Source organism: Oncorhynchus tshawytscha, linkage group LG12 (assembly GCF_018296145.1).
Source record: "Oncorhynchus tshawytscha isolate Ot180627B linkage group LG12, Otsh_v2.0, whole genome shotgun sequence".
NCBI lineage: Eukaryota > Metazoa > Chordata > Actinopteri > Salmoniformes > Salmonidae > Oncorhynchus > Oncorhynchus tshawytscha.
In genome coordinates, this window is record NC_056440.1 from 53,444,392 (window position 1) to 53,460,409 (window position 16,018).

The window sequence follows — 16,018 nt, forward strand, 5'->3', positions numbered from 1 at the left end:
AGGGTTCCTCGAGGAACCTTGTTGAAAATAAAAATAAAAAAGGATTAAAAACCTTAAGTTTTTGAACATTTTATTATTGACGACATTTAGCAATAATAATAATAATAAAAATAGCCTAATAATAAATATAATCTAATGACACAAAACATCCATGGGTAATTTAAGATTTGTCAAATGTATAGACCAATGTTGACATTTTAATTAGGTCTATTAAACAACAATAATAAAAATGAAAACAATCAATCCAAAACAAAACAACAAGCCCATACTTTGGAGCAAACACTTTTTTTAAAATTAATTTATATTGTCCATATATTCCATAGATATTATATTTGGAAAGTTTAAGATCTTGAAGTGGGTATGGCGTTACTTTAATGCAACACTTCACACATGGAAAGATTTGATTTGTGCTAATCAAATATTCACCGGTGTTACAGCAAAGTATGCTATAGTCCAAATTCTGATTTAAACCAATTACATAACCAGTGGTTACCAACCACCACAGACAGATGAAGGCATGGAGTTGCATAGTCTGGGTGATGCCCTGGAGAACACCCTATTGCCAAAACGGTGGAGGTTGGATTTGGAGATGATGAGATCAGAGGAGGCTGGTGGGAGGAGGTATAGGAGGGCAGGCTCCTTTCTGGCCCCCACTGAAGGCCAGGCACTCTTTCTTGCCTTATATTTTGGCTCAGGCAGAAAACATTGTTTGATGTAGTGATATTTCAGATAATCTGTAAGCAAGACATGTCATGGAAATCAAGTGGCGTTGGCATGTATTTGCACTATTGTTAAAGTTTTGTTGGTGACCTGGTATGCAGAAATCACTGAGCAGAGCTATAATTCTATAATGCAACATACAGTGCCTTCAGAAAGTATTCACACCCCTTTACGTTTTCCACAATTTGTTGTGTTACAGCTTGCGTTTAAAATGGATTAAGTTGAGCTGTTGTGTCATTGATCTACACACAACACCCCATAATGTCGAAGTGGAATTTTGTTTCTAGGACATTTTAGAAATTAATAAAAAATGTAATGCTGAAATGTCTTGAGTCAATAAGTATTCAACCCGCTTGTGCTTAATACATTGCATAATAAGTTGCATGGACTCGTTGCGTGTTCAATAATAGTGGTTACATAATTTTTTTATGACTATCCCATCTCTGTAGCCTACACATACAGATACTTGAAGGTTCCCTCAATCAAGAAGTGAATTTCAAGCACAGATTCAACCACAAAGGCCAGGGAGATTTTTCAATGCCTCACAAAGAGGGGAACCGATTGGTAGATATGTAAAAAAAAATTTTTAAAAAGGCTGACGCTGAATAATATCCCTTTGAACATGGTAAAGTTATTAGACTTTGGATGGTGTATCAATACACCCAATCACTACAAAGATATAGGTGTCCTTCCTTACTCAGTTGCCAGAAAGGAAGGAAACTGCTCAGGGATTTCACCATGAGGCCAATGGTGATTTTAAAACAGTTATAGAGTTTAATCGTGATATGAGAAAACTGAGGACGGCTCAACAACACTGTAGTTACTCCACAATGCTAACTTAAATGACAGAATCAAAATAATCAAGCATCTTGTTTGCAACAAGGCACTTAAGTAACACTGCAAAAAAATGTATGAAAGAAATGAACTTTTTGTCCATCACATCATATTTTCAAGCATGGTGGTGGCTGCATCATGTTATCAGTATGCTTTTCATCATCTAGGACTAGGGAGTATTTAGGATAAAAAGAAACAGAATACATCTATAAGCACAGGCAAAATCCTAAAGGAGAACCTGTTTCAGTCTGCTTTCCAATAGACACTGGGAGACAAATGCACCTTTCAGCAGGACAATAACCTAAAACACAAGGCCAAATCTACACTGGAGTTGCTTACCAAGACGCCATTGAATGTTCCTGAGTGGCCTAGTTACAGTTTGAACTTAAATCATCTTAACAATCTATGGCAAGACTTGAAGTCTGGCAACTTGAAGAATTTTTTAAATAATAATGGGCACATATTGTACAATCCAGGTGTGCAAAGCTCTTAGAATTACACCAAAAGAGTCACTGCTGTAATTGCCGCCAAAGGTGCTCCTACTAAATATTGAATCAGGGGTGTGAATACTTATGTAAATTAGATATTTCTGTATTTAATTTTCAATACATTTGCAAACATTTCTAAAAACATGTTTTCACTTTGTCATTAAGGGGTATTGTGTGTAGAGAAAATCAATTTAGTAAATTTTGAATTCAGGTTGTAACAACAAAATGTGGACTAAAGTCGAGGGGTATGAATACTGTCTGAAGGCACTGCACAATCTGTGGAAATTGTGAGAAGATTAGCATATGTGCTAACGTACATTTACAGGTACAGTGCTGCCAGATTTAAATGCAGCAACTATTTTTTATTAAAATCATTAAAGACTTTAGTGATGATTTTAAATACAAAATCTGGAGTGAATCTGACGTATGGTTCATGAGAAGATGATTGCAGCTGTTTTTTTTTAGCATTAGCGTTACGTATGCAAAGAATTAGTTGTTAAAAGTTTTAGTTTTTTGAGATATCAATACCAAATTCATTGTGGTTCATCTTAGGGATGTCCATGATAGCAATGACAAGTTTCAAGTTGATAGGCCACTGTGGAGTGGATTAAATGTACATGTAAAATTTGACTATTGATTTGTCAATAACTGTCATCTTTTGACCAATCCCTTAGCTTTCAAATGAGAAAAAAGTTACCAATCTATGCTTTGCTGTGAACCCCAATAAGACAATTTATTCATATCACACACATTGAAAGACAGAAGTGGAAAAATAGATTTATTAAGCAAAACCAAATCCGAGGCGACAGTCGCCACCTGATCACGAACCAGCAATCCTTTCTTTTTCAGAACTTATGATTTATGTTCTGAGGGGGAAGAGTGGAAAAGCATTCTGTTTTCAGCAGAGCTGCTCAATGGAGTATGCAGAGCGGGAGGTTTGTTAGATTTTTTTTTTACGACAAAATAAAACCCACTATGATTCTGTCCCAAATGGCACCCTATTCCCTACAGATCTCTATTGGTCGTGGTCTAAAGTAGCACACTATATAGAGGAAAGGGTGCCAATTGGGATGCACACTTTATGCTGCTAGTAGTAGACCAGTAAATCTGGGAAAAAGTGCTTGTTTTTCTTTTGCTTGTTAAAGGTTGTCATCCATGCTAGATCAAATAGTGATCGGTGACAAAGTTAGGCCATTTTCAACGGGTTAAAGTTAGAATCTGGTGGAAATGGACATAATGGAAATTGTAATAGATTTAGGTAAAATATCCTGAAATTCTCAACCAAACTGAGTCGATTATCAAACAAACACATAGACTATGGAATGGATACGTTAAGTTACTTTTCGTACAGTTATTAGGCTTTAAGACATGCAAGTACACAGAAAGGATGAACATTCAGATTTTTTTCAGCTAGTTGTGGTCATTAGCACCACCAAGTACCCTTTTCAGATGACCTAGACCAGGGCTCTCCAACCCTGTTCCTGGAGATACACCGTCCTGTAGGTCCTAATCTAGCACACCTGATTCTAATAATTAGCTGGTAAAAAACTGAACCAGCTTAGCTATAGTTGGAGTTGGAGTGAAAACCTACAAGAGAGTAGCTCTCCAGGAACAGGGTTGGAGACCCCTGACATAAACCCTGTGAGAAAACTGCAGTTGACCCCAATGAACCAGGAGAACTTTACCTCGTAAGAATCCGACTTTCTGGGCCAGAGATACTTAAACTGTAATGCTATTTTTAAGGGTTGAAATGTACATGCATGCAGCCAAATAGGATAGTCACAGACTGTGACCAAATTTACTGAACACATCAATATTAATCAGAGATGGGCAACTCCAGTCCTTGGGGACCTAGTTGGTATCACACTTTTGCCCCAACACCTGACTCCAATAGTCAACCAACTCATGATCTTCAGTTGAGAATGCAATTAGTCTAATCACCTGTATTTGCTAGGGATGGGTAAAAATACCACACCTCAGTATAAGGCACATGACAGCCCACTTGAAGTTTGCCAACAGGCACCTAAAGAACTCTCAGGCCATGAGAAAAAAAGATTCTCTGGTCTGATGAAACCAAGATTGAACTCTTTGGCCTGAATGCCAAGCGTCACGTAGGGAGAAAACCTGGCACCATCCCTAAGGCAAAGCATGGTGGAGGCAGCATCATGCTGTGGGGATTCTTTTCAGCGGCAGTGACAGTGAGACTAGTCAGGATCAACGGAAAGAGGAACGGAGCAAATTAAAGAGAGATTCTTGATGAAAACCTGCTCTAGAAGGCTCAGGACCTCAGACGGGGGGGTGAAGGTTCTCCTTCCAACAGGACAACGACCCTAAGCACACAGCCAAGACAATGCAGGAGTATCTTTGGGACAAGTCTCTGAATGTCCTTGAGTGGCCCAACAAGAGCCGGGACTTGAACCCGATCGAACATCTCTGGAGAGACCTCAAAAGAGCTGTGCAGCAACGCTCCCCACACAACCCTGACAGCCTGAGAGGATCTGCAGAGAAGAGGAGAAATTCCCCAAATACAGGTATGCCAAGTTTGTAGCGTCACACCCAAGAAGACTCGAGACTGTAATCGCTGCCAAAGGTGCTTCAACAAAGTGCTGAGGAAAGGGTCTGAATACTTATGTGTGATAGTTTTTAAAATTTTAATACATTAATTTAAAAAAATGTAAAACCTGTTCTTGCTTTATCTTGATGGGGTATTGTGTGTAGATTGATGAGAGAAAAAAACAATTTAATTAATTTTAGAATAAGGCTGTAACGTAACAAAATATGGAAAAGGTCAAAGGTCTGAATACTTTCCGAATGCACTGTATGTATGCATGTAAATAGTCTGTTTATATTAATATAGTATGTTCAGTGCATTGTCAGTATTTTTAACTATCAGTATACTTAACTATTTGACTGTTTGAATATTTTATCCCTTAAAAATGACATTACTGTTTCAATATCTCTGGACCAGAAAGTCAGGTAACGTTCTTCTGGTTGTGTGGGGTCTCCTGCAGTTTTCCGAAGGGGTCTACATCAGGGCTCTCCAACCCTGTTCCTGGAGAGCTACCATCATGTAGGTTTTCATTCCAACCCTAATCTAGCGCACCAAATTCTAATTAGCTGGTTCATAAGATGAATCAGATTCGTTACAACTGCAGTTGGAATGAAACCCTACAGGAGGGTAGTTGCCCAAGAACAGGGTTGGAGCTCCCCGGTCTACATCATCTGAAAAGTGTACTTGGTGATATTACAGACCACAACTGTAGCTGAAAACATCAGAATTTTCAACCTTTCTGTTATTCACATGTCTTAAAGCATAGACATTTATGAAAAGTAACTATTAATGCATCCATTCCATAGTCTACGTGTTTGTTTGATAAGCCACTCAGTTTTTGTTGAGAATTTCCGAATATTTAACCTAAATCTATTACAATTTCCATTATGCCAATTTTCACCACATTTGACCTGTAACCCATTGAAAATGCCCTTATAAATCGAAAATTAACATGTTATCCAGCCTAACTTTGTATCACCCCATCATTGTTTGATCTAGCATAGATGAAAGCATTTAACAAGCAAAACATACATAAAACATTTCCAGGTTGGTTGGTCTACAATAGGGAGAACAGATGGCAACATTATGAAAAGTACGGAAAAATTGCAAGAATAATGTACATAAAAGGGGAGAGCAAACGAGGACGAAGTGGGAATGTCACAGGAAAATGTTGACCCTGTGCATTACTGATTTAAGAAGTTTCCACATTTAAGTTTCCACAGCGAAGTATAAACATTTTTAAGAAATGGCACTTTCCAAGAAAATCAACTCAGATTTTGTATGAGGGAATGTGTTAATTAATAGGTATGGTATTAAAATGGAGTGAACTCCACAGCTTGTTGTTCAAGCCCACTTCACACTCTCCCTGTCTCAGCACTCAGTCAGTCTACCTGTTTTTCTTTTTTAGATTAATCCCACACACTTATATAATCTACATTTACTGCTCCATATGACGATAAGTTGTTTCTGATTCCATAAGCGTTAAACATTTCATAATAACAACCATAATAATACTATTTGTTTTGGCAAAGTCTGGGGAATATTTCAGTTCAGCCACACTATTGATATGTCATCATTGTCATGTGATCAGTGAACTCACTGCAGGCTGTAGGTCTGCTTCCTGTCATGGAGGTCAACTGTAATGAACAGTGAGCAGGGGGTTCTTTTTGTTTTTGCGTAAGGTGATCCGTCCCTGAAGCACCTCCCCTAAAGAGAAAAACCAATAAAGTTGAGAGGCTGAGCACCAACCTTTGACTTCTATTCACCTGTATTGGAGCACTCTGGGGTGAAGTCTCCCATAGGAACAGATCTAGGACCAGCTTTCCCTCCCCCAACCGTAACCTCGACCATTAATGCTACACTGACGCAAAATCAATGTCTTGGAGCCGCACATCTCTAATCTAGAGAATAACCTCTCCTAGGTAATAGAGAGTAGGGCTATTAAGTTACAGTCCCAGAGTGCCACATCAACATCAGGCCAATATTTCAATAAATACATAATAAATAAATATGATGAGTACAACCTCAAGAACACCATCCCAACTGTGAAGCATGGAGGTGGAAACATCTTTCTTTGGGGATGCTTTTCTGCAAAGGGGACAGGACGACTGCACCGTATTGAGGGGAGGATGGATGGGGCCATGTATCGCGAGATCTTGGCCAACAACCTCCTTCCCTCAGTAAGAGCATTGAAGATGGGTCGCGGCTGGGTCTTCCAGCATGACAACGACTCGAAACACACAGCCAGGGCAACTAAAGGAGTGGCTCCGTAAGAAGCATCTCAAGGTCCTGGAGTGGCCTAGCCAGTCTCCAAACCTGAACCCAATAGAAAATCTTTGGAGGGAGCTGAAAGTCCGTATTGCCCAGCGACAGCCCCGAAACCTGAAGGATCTGGAGAAGGTCTGTATGGAGGAGTGGGCCAAAATCCCTGCTGCAGTGTGTGCAAACCTGGTCAAGAACTACAGGAAACATATGATCTCTGTAATTGCAAACATGTATCAAATACTTATGTCATGCAATAAAATGCAAATTAATTACTTAAAAATCATACAATGTGATTTTCTGGATTTTTGTTTTAGATTCTGTCTCTCACAGTTGAAGTGTACCTATGATAAAAATTACAGACGTAATTTGTAAGTAGGAAACCTGCAAAATCGGCAGTGTGTCGAATACTTGTTCTCCCCACTGTATATATACAGTTGAAGTCAGAAGTTTACATAGACCATTTAAACTCAGTTTTTCACAATTCTTGACAATTAATCAGAGTAAAAAATCCCGGTCCTAAGATCACCACTTTATTTTGAGAGTGTGAAATGTCAGAATAATAGTAGAGAGAATGATTTATTTCAGCTTTTATTTATTTCATCACATTACCAGTGGGTCAGAAGTTTACATACACTCAATTAGTATTTGGTAGCATTGCCTTTAAAATGTTAAACTTGGGTCAAACGTTTCGGGTAGCGTTCCACAAGCTTCCCACAATAAGTTGGGTGAATTTTGACCTATTCCTCCTGACAGAGCTGGTGTAACTGAGTCAGGTTTGTAGGCCTCTTAGCTTGCACACGCTTTTTAAGTTCTGCACACACATTTTCTATAGGATTGAAGTCAGGGCTTTGTGATGGCCACTCCAATACCTTGACTTTGTTGTCCTTAATTAAGCCATTTTGCCACAAAATTGGAAGAACGCTTTGGGTCATTGTCCATTTGGAAGACCCATTTGCGACAAAGCTTTAACTTCCTGACTGATGTCTTGAGATGTTGCTTCAATATATCCACCTAATTTTCCTACCTCATGATGCCATCTATTTTGTGAAGTGCACCAGTCCCTCCTTTAGCAAAGCACCCCCACAACATGATGCTGCCACCCCCGTGCTTCACGGTTGGGATGGTGTTCTTCGGCTTGCAAGCCTCCGCCCTTTTCCTCCAAACATAACGATGGTCATTATGGCCAAACAGTTCTATTTTTGTTTCATCAGACCAGAGGACATTTCTCCAAAAAGTACGATCTTTGTCCCCATGTGCAGTTGCAAACTGTAGCTTTTTTTATGGCGGTTTTGCAGCAGTGGCTTCTTCCTTGCTGAGCGGACTTTCAGCTTATGTCAATATACAGTGCCTTGCGAAAGTATTCGGCCCCCTTGAACTTTGCGACCTTTTGCCACATTTCAGGCTTCAAACATAAAGATATAAAACTGTATTTTTTTGTGAAGAATCAACAACAAGTGGGACACAATCATGAAGTGGAACAACATTTATTGGATATTTCAAACTTTTTTAACAAATCAAAAACTGAAAAATTGGGCGTGCAAAATGAGTATATCCCTCATCTGAACAACATTGAAAGCGCTCTCACAACTCTTGCTCACAGCAATACATTGGTTCTGGGATATGCAACCATTTTCTTTGTCACTCAACGCCACACTTTCCCAAACACAACAAAAAAACTCACACCACACCTTCCACACATACTGTGCCTTCTGTTTACTGAGTTTTTATCTTCACCATTTATCTTCACCATGTTGAATTAGTGCTTTTGTGTTCCAATTAGTTATATTTGAAGACATATAGAAAGCTGTTTTTTTTGTTGTATTATTACAATCCATTACCAGGCTAGAATTGTGTGTTTTGTTATTTCGTTATGTGTTTCGTGTACAAGTTCTAGTTGGAATTTGTCGATAGCTTCGTGTGGAATCTGTAGCGCTGTAAAGGAGGAACTCTCTAACTACAGATTCAGGAACTTCTCCTTCTTTCTCTTGGATACCTGTAAGCACCAGATTCTCTCTCATGGATCTAGTCTGTATGTTAAGTAAGGCTTCTCTCAGAGCGGTGTTCTCCTTTTTAAGTTCATTCACTTCGGTTTCAATCCTATTGACTGTCCTTTTTAGTTTGTCTTTCTCCAATGTCGCAGCTTTTTCATCACTAATCTCGAGGCTTGCCTTCAACTCTTTTATATCCTTACTCACTAGTTCAAGTATACCCAGTTTGTCATTGACTTTAACAGATCGGTTTCGACCTTCACAATTCCCGGTGGTGAAAATATATAATCGTCTGTGTCTGTAGAAGAGTCACGTTTTCGTTTTGAAATAGGTTCCCCTGTCTTACTCTCTGTCATGCTTGTTTTCGTAATACTTGTCGAGACATTTCTCTAGTCTTAAAATGTGTTTTGTGTTGTTATCCAGATTAAATGTTATCACCCACCAGATTGTGTAGTGCTAATATTTAGTCTAACTTACCGATATTGAAAATTACATTTTATCTTGAGGTGCTCTACATAGCTACGCTCAGCCCGTCATCTGCTACCCTCTATCTTGCATCATCAAGAAGAAGAGACTTCCTTGGGCCAAGAAACAAGACCAATGGACATTAGACCAGGAGAAATCGGTACTTTGGTCTGATGAGTCCAAATTTTAGATTTTTAGTTCCAACCATCTTGTCTTTGTGAGACGCAGAGTAGGTGAATGGATGATCTCCGCACGTGTGGTTCCAACTGTGAAGCATGGCGGAGGTGGTGTGATGGTGCTTTGCTGGTGACACTGCCAGTGGTTTATTTAGAATTCAAGGCACACTTAACCAGCATGGCTACCACAGCTTTCTGCAGCAATACGCCATCCCATCTGTTTTGGGCTTAGTGGGACTATCATTTGTTTTTCAACAGACAATGACCCAAAACACACCTCCAGGCTGTGTAAGGGCTATTTGACCAAAAATGAAAATGATGGAGTGCTGCATCAGATGACCTGGTCTCCCCAATCACCCGACCTCAACCCAATTGAGATGGTTTGGGGTGAATATTTACAAAATAGACCATTTTAACTTTGCAGCTGGCCTATCTAGGGGAAATCGTTTAGTTCTGGCGCCAGGGCAAGATTCATGACAAATGTCAACCTGCCAAAAATGGGCAGATACTGAGCATTACCCATTTTTTCCCCCAGATGAATGACGAAGGGCTGGGAAAAGGGTTGGAAATTGAACCCAGCCCCACAACCCCTCGGGTATTGCTCAGAGCTCGAGTGGAGCCAGAATGGGAAGGGGGTTATGCAGGGGTAGGCTACAGTAAGTCTGTGTCCCAAATGGCACCCTATTCACTTTTTAGAGCACCACTTTGGACCAGGACCCATAGGGTTTTGGTCAAAAATAGTGCACCATATAGGGCATGGAGTTTTCAACACTTACCCAACGAGGTAAGGAGCCTGCTGGTTTTCTGTTCGAACTAATAATTAATTGCACCCACTGTCTAAATCAGTCCCTGATTAGAGAGGATCAATAATAAAATGCAGTGGAACTTGCTTCGAAGTCCAGAGTTGAGTTTGAGGGATATAGAGAACAAGTTGCCATTTGGGGTTTAAAAAAGGCCAAAAGAGTAATTGCTTGACCTGCGATAGTCCTCTGATTAAATGCAACCCCTGCAGGGTAAATAAAACGAGTTTGAGATCAAATAACTGAAAAAAGAAAACAAACTTGGAGGAAAACTGGGAGAAAAATTCTAAGCTATGTTCAAAGACTTATGCTAACCACACTAACCGAACTATTTGTGACGTAAATTGAGTATATAGTATGCTTTTTGGTCATAGTATGGATAGAGTTAGTATTCCAAAAGTTCCCGGATGTCGTACTACATTCGCCAAAAAACAAAGTATACATGCAGTGGACACTATTCCCGTACTTTTAGGGCCTATAATACATTTCTTCAGGAATGGGTGTGGCTTCATAACTTTTCAGATTTGAAGAAAATTGTGGAAAATATGCAGCCAAAGTCCGACAAGAGCGCATACAAATTCACTGCTTTAACTTCTTTGGGGTAGGGGCAGTATTGGGAATTTTGGATGAAAAGCGTGCCCAAATCAAGCTGCCTGCTTCCCATCCATAAAAGCTAAGATATGCATATTATTAGTAGATTTGGATAGAAAACACTCTGAAGTTTCTAAATCTGTTTGAATGATGTCTGTGAGTATAACAAAACTCATATGGCAGGCAAAAACCTGAGAAAAAATCCAACCAGGAAGTGGGAAATCTGAGGTATGAAGTTTTTGTACTCAGCCCCTATCCAATACACAGTGGGATATTGGTCATTTTGCACTTCCTACGGCTTCCAATAGATGTCAGCAGTCGTTAGAAACTTGTTTGATGCTTCTACTCTAAAGGAGGGGCTAATAAGAGCTCTGAGTGAGTGGTCTGGCAGAGCGTCACAGGCTCAGTCTCACCCGTTCACTTGAAAGGTAGCTTACGTTCCACTTCATTTCTGAAGACAAAGGAATTGTCCGGTTGAAATATTATTGAAGATTTATGCTAAAAACATCCTAAAGATTGATTCTATACATCGTTTGATGTGTTTCTACTAACTATAACGGAGCTTTTTTCTCTTTTCGTCTGAAACTAGTGAACAAGCTTTATTAATGTGGATTACTGGACTGAACGCTCTAACAAAAGGAGCTATTTTGACATAAATGATGGACATTATCGAACAAAACAAACTTATTGTGGAACTGGGATTCCTGGGAGTGCATTCTGATGAAGAGCATCAAAGGTAAGTGAATATTTATAATGCTATTCTGACTAATGTTGACTCCACTACATGGCGGATATATGTAACAGATTTTGTAACAGAAAGGGGAATGAACACTTCTTACTGGGCAAATTCAGGTAGTCCATCCGTGTTTCAGTTTGTTTTCTTCCTTATGGTGCCTAATGAACACAACCCAGGTGAGCTAGTAGAATAGATCAATAGGCTATGTGAAACGGCCTATCATTCCCGAGGACTGGATTGAGAAACACATGATGACATATAAGAGACTAAACAGATTGTTAACACTAAAACACTTTACAAACACACACTTTCTTGAAAGTATGGAAGTATTGACAAGTCACAAACCTCAACGTTGTGGCACTGTTCATTCGATTAGTGAGACATTATACACAACAGTATTTTCTCCGCGGACTTCCCTCAGTGCTGGAGAAGGCCCTAGTCTAGGGCCTCTAGCCATCTAGTGAAGTAGCCAGTGACTGAGGGAGAATTAATCATGTGTTGAAATCAACATGCCACTAACGTTAACCACGCACAGCCACAGAAATGCGCTATCTTAGTCCATTACACTCACTGGCGCTCTCCATACCGGGACTGCATCCCAAATGGCACCCTATTCCCTACAATGTACACTACTCTTAGAAAAAAGGGTTCCAAAAGGGTTCTTCAGCTGTCCCCATAGGAGCACCCTTTTGGGTTTCATGTAGAACTCACTGCGGAAAGGGTTCTACATGGAACCAGAAGGGTTATACCTGGAACCAAAGGGTTCTTTAAAGGGTTCTCCTATGGGGACAGAAGAAGAAACGTTTTAGGTTCTAGCACCTTTTTGTATGAATTGAACAAACGCAAAAGACGGGATGAAAAAAGTGGTCTTCCAAACTTTTAAAGAATGGTGGATTGACAGTGATTAATTATAATGAATGCCAAAACAAGCCAGAAGAAAGATAGTGGGTGAGGAAAAGACTTCCATCAAGAGAGAGATGGAAGGATGACCAACCAATAAAGTGTAAAGGTAAGGAGGCTCTAAAGCTATGATATTCACCTTCCCTCCTTGATGGTCGCGAAACTACTGGTTAAAATGTTTCTATTTTAATTATTAACTGTTTGGAGTTGTTTGGATACCTACAATAAGACCTAGTGTGTAAAGTGTGTGCTCAAAGTATTATCTTCAAAAAATGTGGATGTTTATTGTTTCTGTTCATCTCTCGCCCCTTCTCCTTCTCATATTTCTCCAAACAGAGGGTGGCCACGGCCTCTCCAGCCCATCAGGTCAAACTGACCTCACATGGCAAAGGTAAGAACAAGACGAGGTACACTTACAGTAACTTGACACCTCTGTCTGCCACAGACCTATATTACACTGCCATAGTAATGACCGTAAAACACAAGAGCTTTCTTCTGAGAGAAACCTAACTTTACTTGCCATCTTCCCCCCCAAACCCCTCTCCAGGTCTGTCCATCCTTGGTCCCACTGAGGATAAGAACCGGTAGCTTAGTCCCAGATCTGTTTGTGCTATCATGTCAACTCCTTGTCATACCAAACATGACAAGGAGTGGCATGATGGCACAAACAAACTCAGGCTAAAGTACCAGTCTCATGTAACGGATGTCAGCTAGCTTGATGAAACCCTTATTGGGTAAATAGACAATGCCAACAGGTGAATGCAGATGTAAGAGTGGATTACTCAGACATACAAAGAAATGCACTAAACTGTCTTCACTATTTTTGACACAAATGTACTGTCTTTGACAGTCAACTGGATGTTCTGGTGCCTCTCAGGCATTTCAAAATATTGATTGGGGACCTCCTTGCTGAGGAATGTGATGGTTTTACTTGAATATTTGTATTATTATTGTACACTGCCAGACGTGAAATGTATGCACGCATGACTGTAAGTCACTTTGGATAACAGCGTCTGCTAAATGGTATATATTTATACATTATATATATATATATATATATATATATATATACACTGCTCAAAAAAATAAAGGGACCACTTAAACAATGTCACTCCAAGTCACAATTTTGTGAAATCAAACTGTCGATTTAGGAAGCAACACTGATTGACAATACATTTCACATGCTGTTGTGCAAATGGAATAGACAACAGGTGGAAATTATAGGCAATTAGCAAGACACCCCCAATAAAGGAGTGGTTCTGCAGGTGGTGACCACAGACCACTTCTCAGTTCCTATGCTTCCTGGCTGATGTTTTGGTCACTTTTGAATGCTGGCGGTGCTTTCACTCTAGTGGTAGCATGAAACGGAGTCTACAACCCACACAAGTGGCTCAGGTAGTGCAGCTCATCCAGGATGGCACATCAATGCGAGCTGTGGCAAGAAGGTTTGCTGTGTCTGTCAGCGTAGTGTCCAGAGCACAGAGGCACTACCAGGAGACAGGCCAGTACATCAGGAGATGTGGAGGAGGCCGTAGAAGGGCAACAACCCAGCAGCAGGACCGCTACCTCCGCCTTTGTGCAAGGAGGAGCAGGAGGAGCACTGCCAGAGCCCTGCAAAATGACCTCCAGCAGGCTACAAATGTGCATGTACCTGCTCAAACGGTCAGAAACAGACTCCATGAGGGTGGTATGAGGGCCCGACGTCCACAGGTGGGAGTTGTGCTTACAGCCCAACACCGTGCAGGACGTTTGGCATTTGCCAGGGAACACCAAGATTGGCAAATTCGCCACTGGCGCCCTGTGCTCTTCACAGATGAAAGCAGGTTCACACTGAGCACATGTGACAGACGTGACAGTCTGGAGACGCTGTGGAGAACGTTCTGCTGCCTGCAACATCCTCCAGCATGACCGGTTTGGCAGTGGGTCAGTCATGGTGTGGGGTGGCATTTCTTTGGGGGGCCGCACAGCCCTCCATGTACTCGCCAGAGGTAGCCTGACTGCCATTAGGTACTGAGATGAGATCCTCAGACCCCTTGTGAGACCATATGCTGGTGCGGTTGGCCCTAGGTTCCTCCTAATGCAAGACAATGCTAGACCTCATGTGGCTGGAGTGTGTCAGCAGTTCCTGCAAGAGGAAGGCATTGATGCTATGGACCGCCCGTTCCCCAGACCTGAATCCAATTGAGCACATCTGGGACATCATGTCTCGCTCCATCCACCAACGCCACGTTGCACCACAGACTGTCCAGGAGTTGGCGGATGCTGTAGTCCAGGTCTGGGAGGAGATACCTCAGGAGACCATCCGCCACCTCATCAGGAGCATGCCCAGGCGTTGTAGGGTGGTTTTGGCCTTTCTAGGGAGTTTTTCCTAGCCACCATGCTTCTACACCTGCATTGCTTGCTGTTTGGGGTTTTAGGCTGGGTTTCTGTACAGCACTTTGAGATATCAGCTGATGTACGAAGGGCTATATAAATAAATTTGATTTGATTTGATTTGATACAGGCACGTGGAGGCCACACACACTACTGAGCCTCATTTTGACTTGTATTAAGGACATTACATCAAAGTTGGATCAGCCTGTAGTGTGGTTTTCCACTTTAATTTTGAGTGTGACTCCAAATCCAGACCTCCATGGGTAGATAAATTTGATTTCCATTGATAATTTTTGTGTGATTTTGTTGTCAGCACATTCAACTATGTAAAGAAAAAAGTATTTAGGAAGAATATTTCATTATTTTAGTGTTCCCTTAATTTTTTTGAGCAGTGTATATTATTTTGCATTTTATAAATTGTGTATCAGGGCTCCCTTGCAAAAAGAGACCTTGGTCTCAATAGTTTAATAAGTTTAATAAATACATAGCATTGACATACAATTCTCATGAATACTAACTAGTATGATCATAAAATGTCCCTTTTTATTTTCAACCTTATTATTTTCTCACCATTTTCTGTAATACATTCTTGTGTGCATCATATGAATAAAAATGCATTTCTTAGCACCAAATGTTTGTGTGAGTCAAAATTATGGCCCGACCAATTCCAATGCTTTTTGTACCAAAATGCAGATGTGGCACTGACGTTATCTACAGGAAACATTGCAGACATCGATTACAAGTAGCAAATGTTGCTTGAACAGTTTGTTTTCCAAGGACCACACTGAAAAAGGGTTGTTTCATGTTTTCATGCATCATCAGGTGCACTTTTAAGCTGTATATATTTTTAGATATATTTTTTTTCCATAAATAAATCAAGCTCGCATGCACACACACACACACACACACACACACACCTCCCTTTCCAAGTTCTCCCAAGGCAGAACAACTTCTATCTATTCCACCCAACACTGCAGTGATGTGCACGGCAGCAGCATTTCAATCTAGTCTCCCTATCTCCCCCTTTCTACATAACTCACTTTTTCAACCATCCTTTCTTTCTGTCTAAGAAGAGGTGGATAGGTAGAGGAGGTATAGTCAGGCAGTGTCAGGGGGTCGTATATCCTGAGC

At 40.6% G+C, this 16,018-nt stretch overlaps 1 pseudogene; it reads right to left on the reverse strand.

Moving 5' to 3' along the window:
• Nucleotides 1–6,189: 6,189 nt before the first annotated feature.
• LOC112264165 overlaps nt 6,190–16,018 on the reverse strand; it is a 124,281-nt pseudogene continuing 114,452 nt past the window's right edge.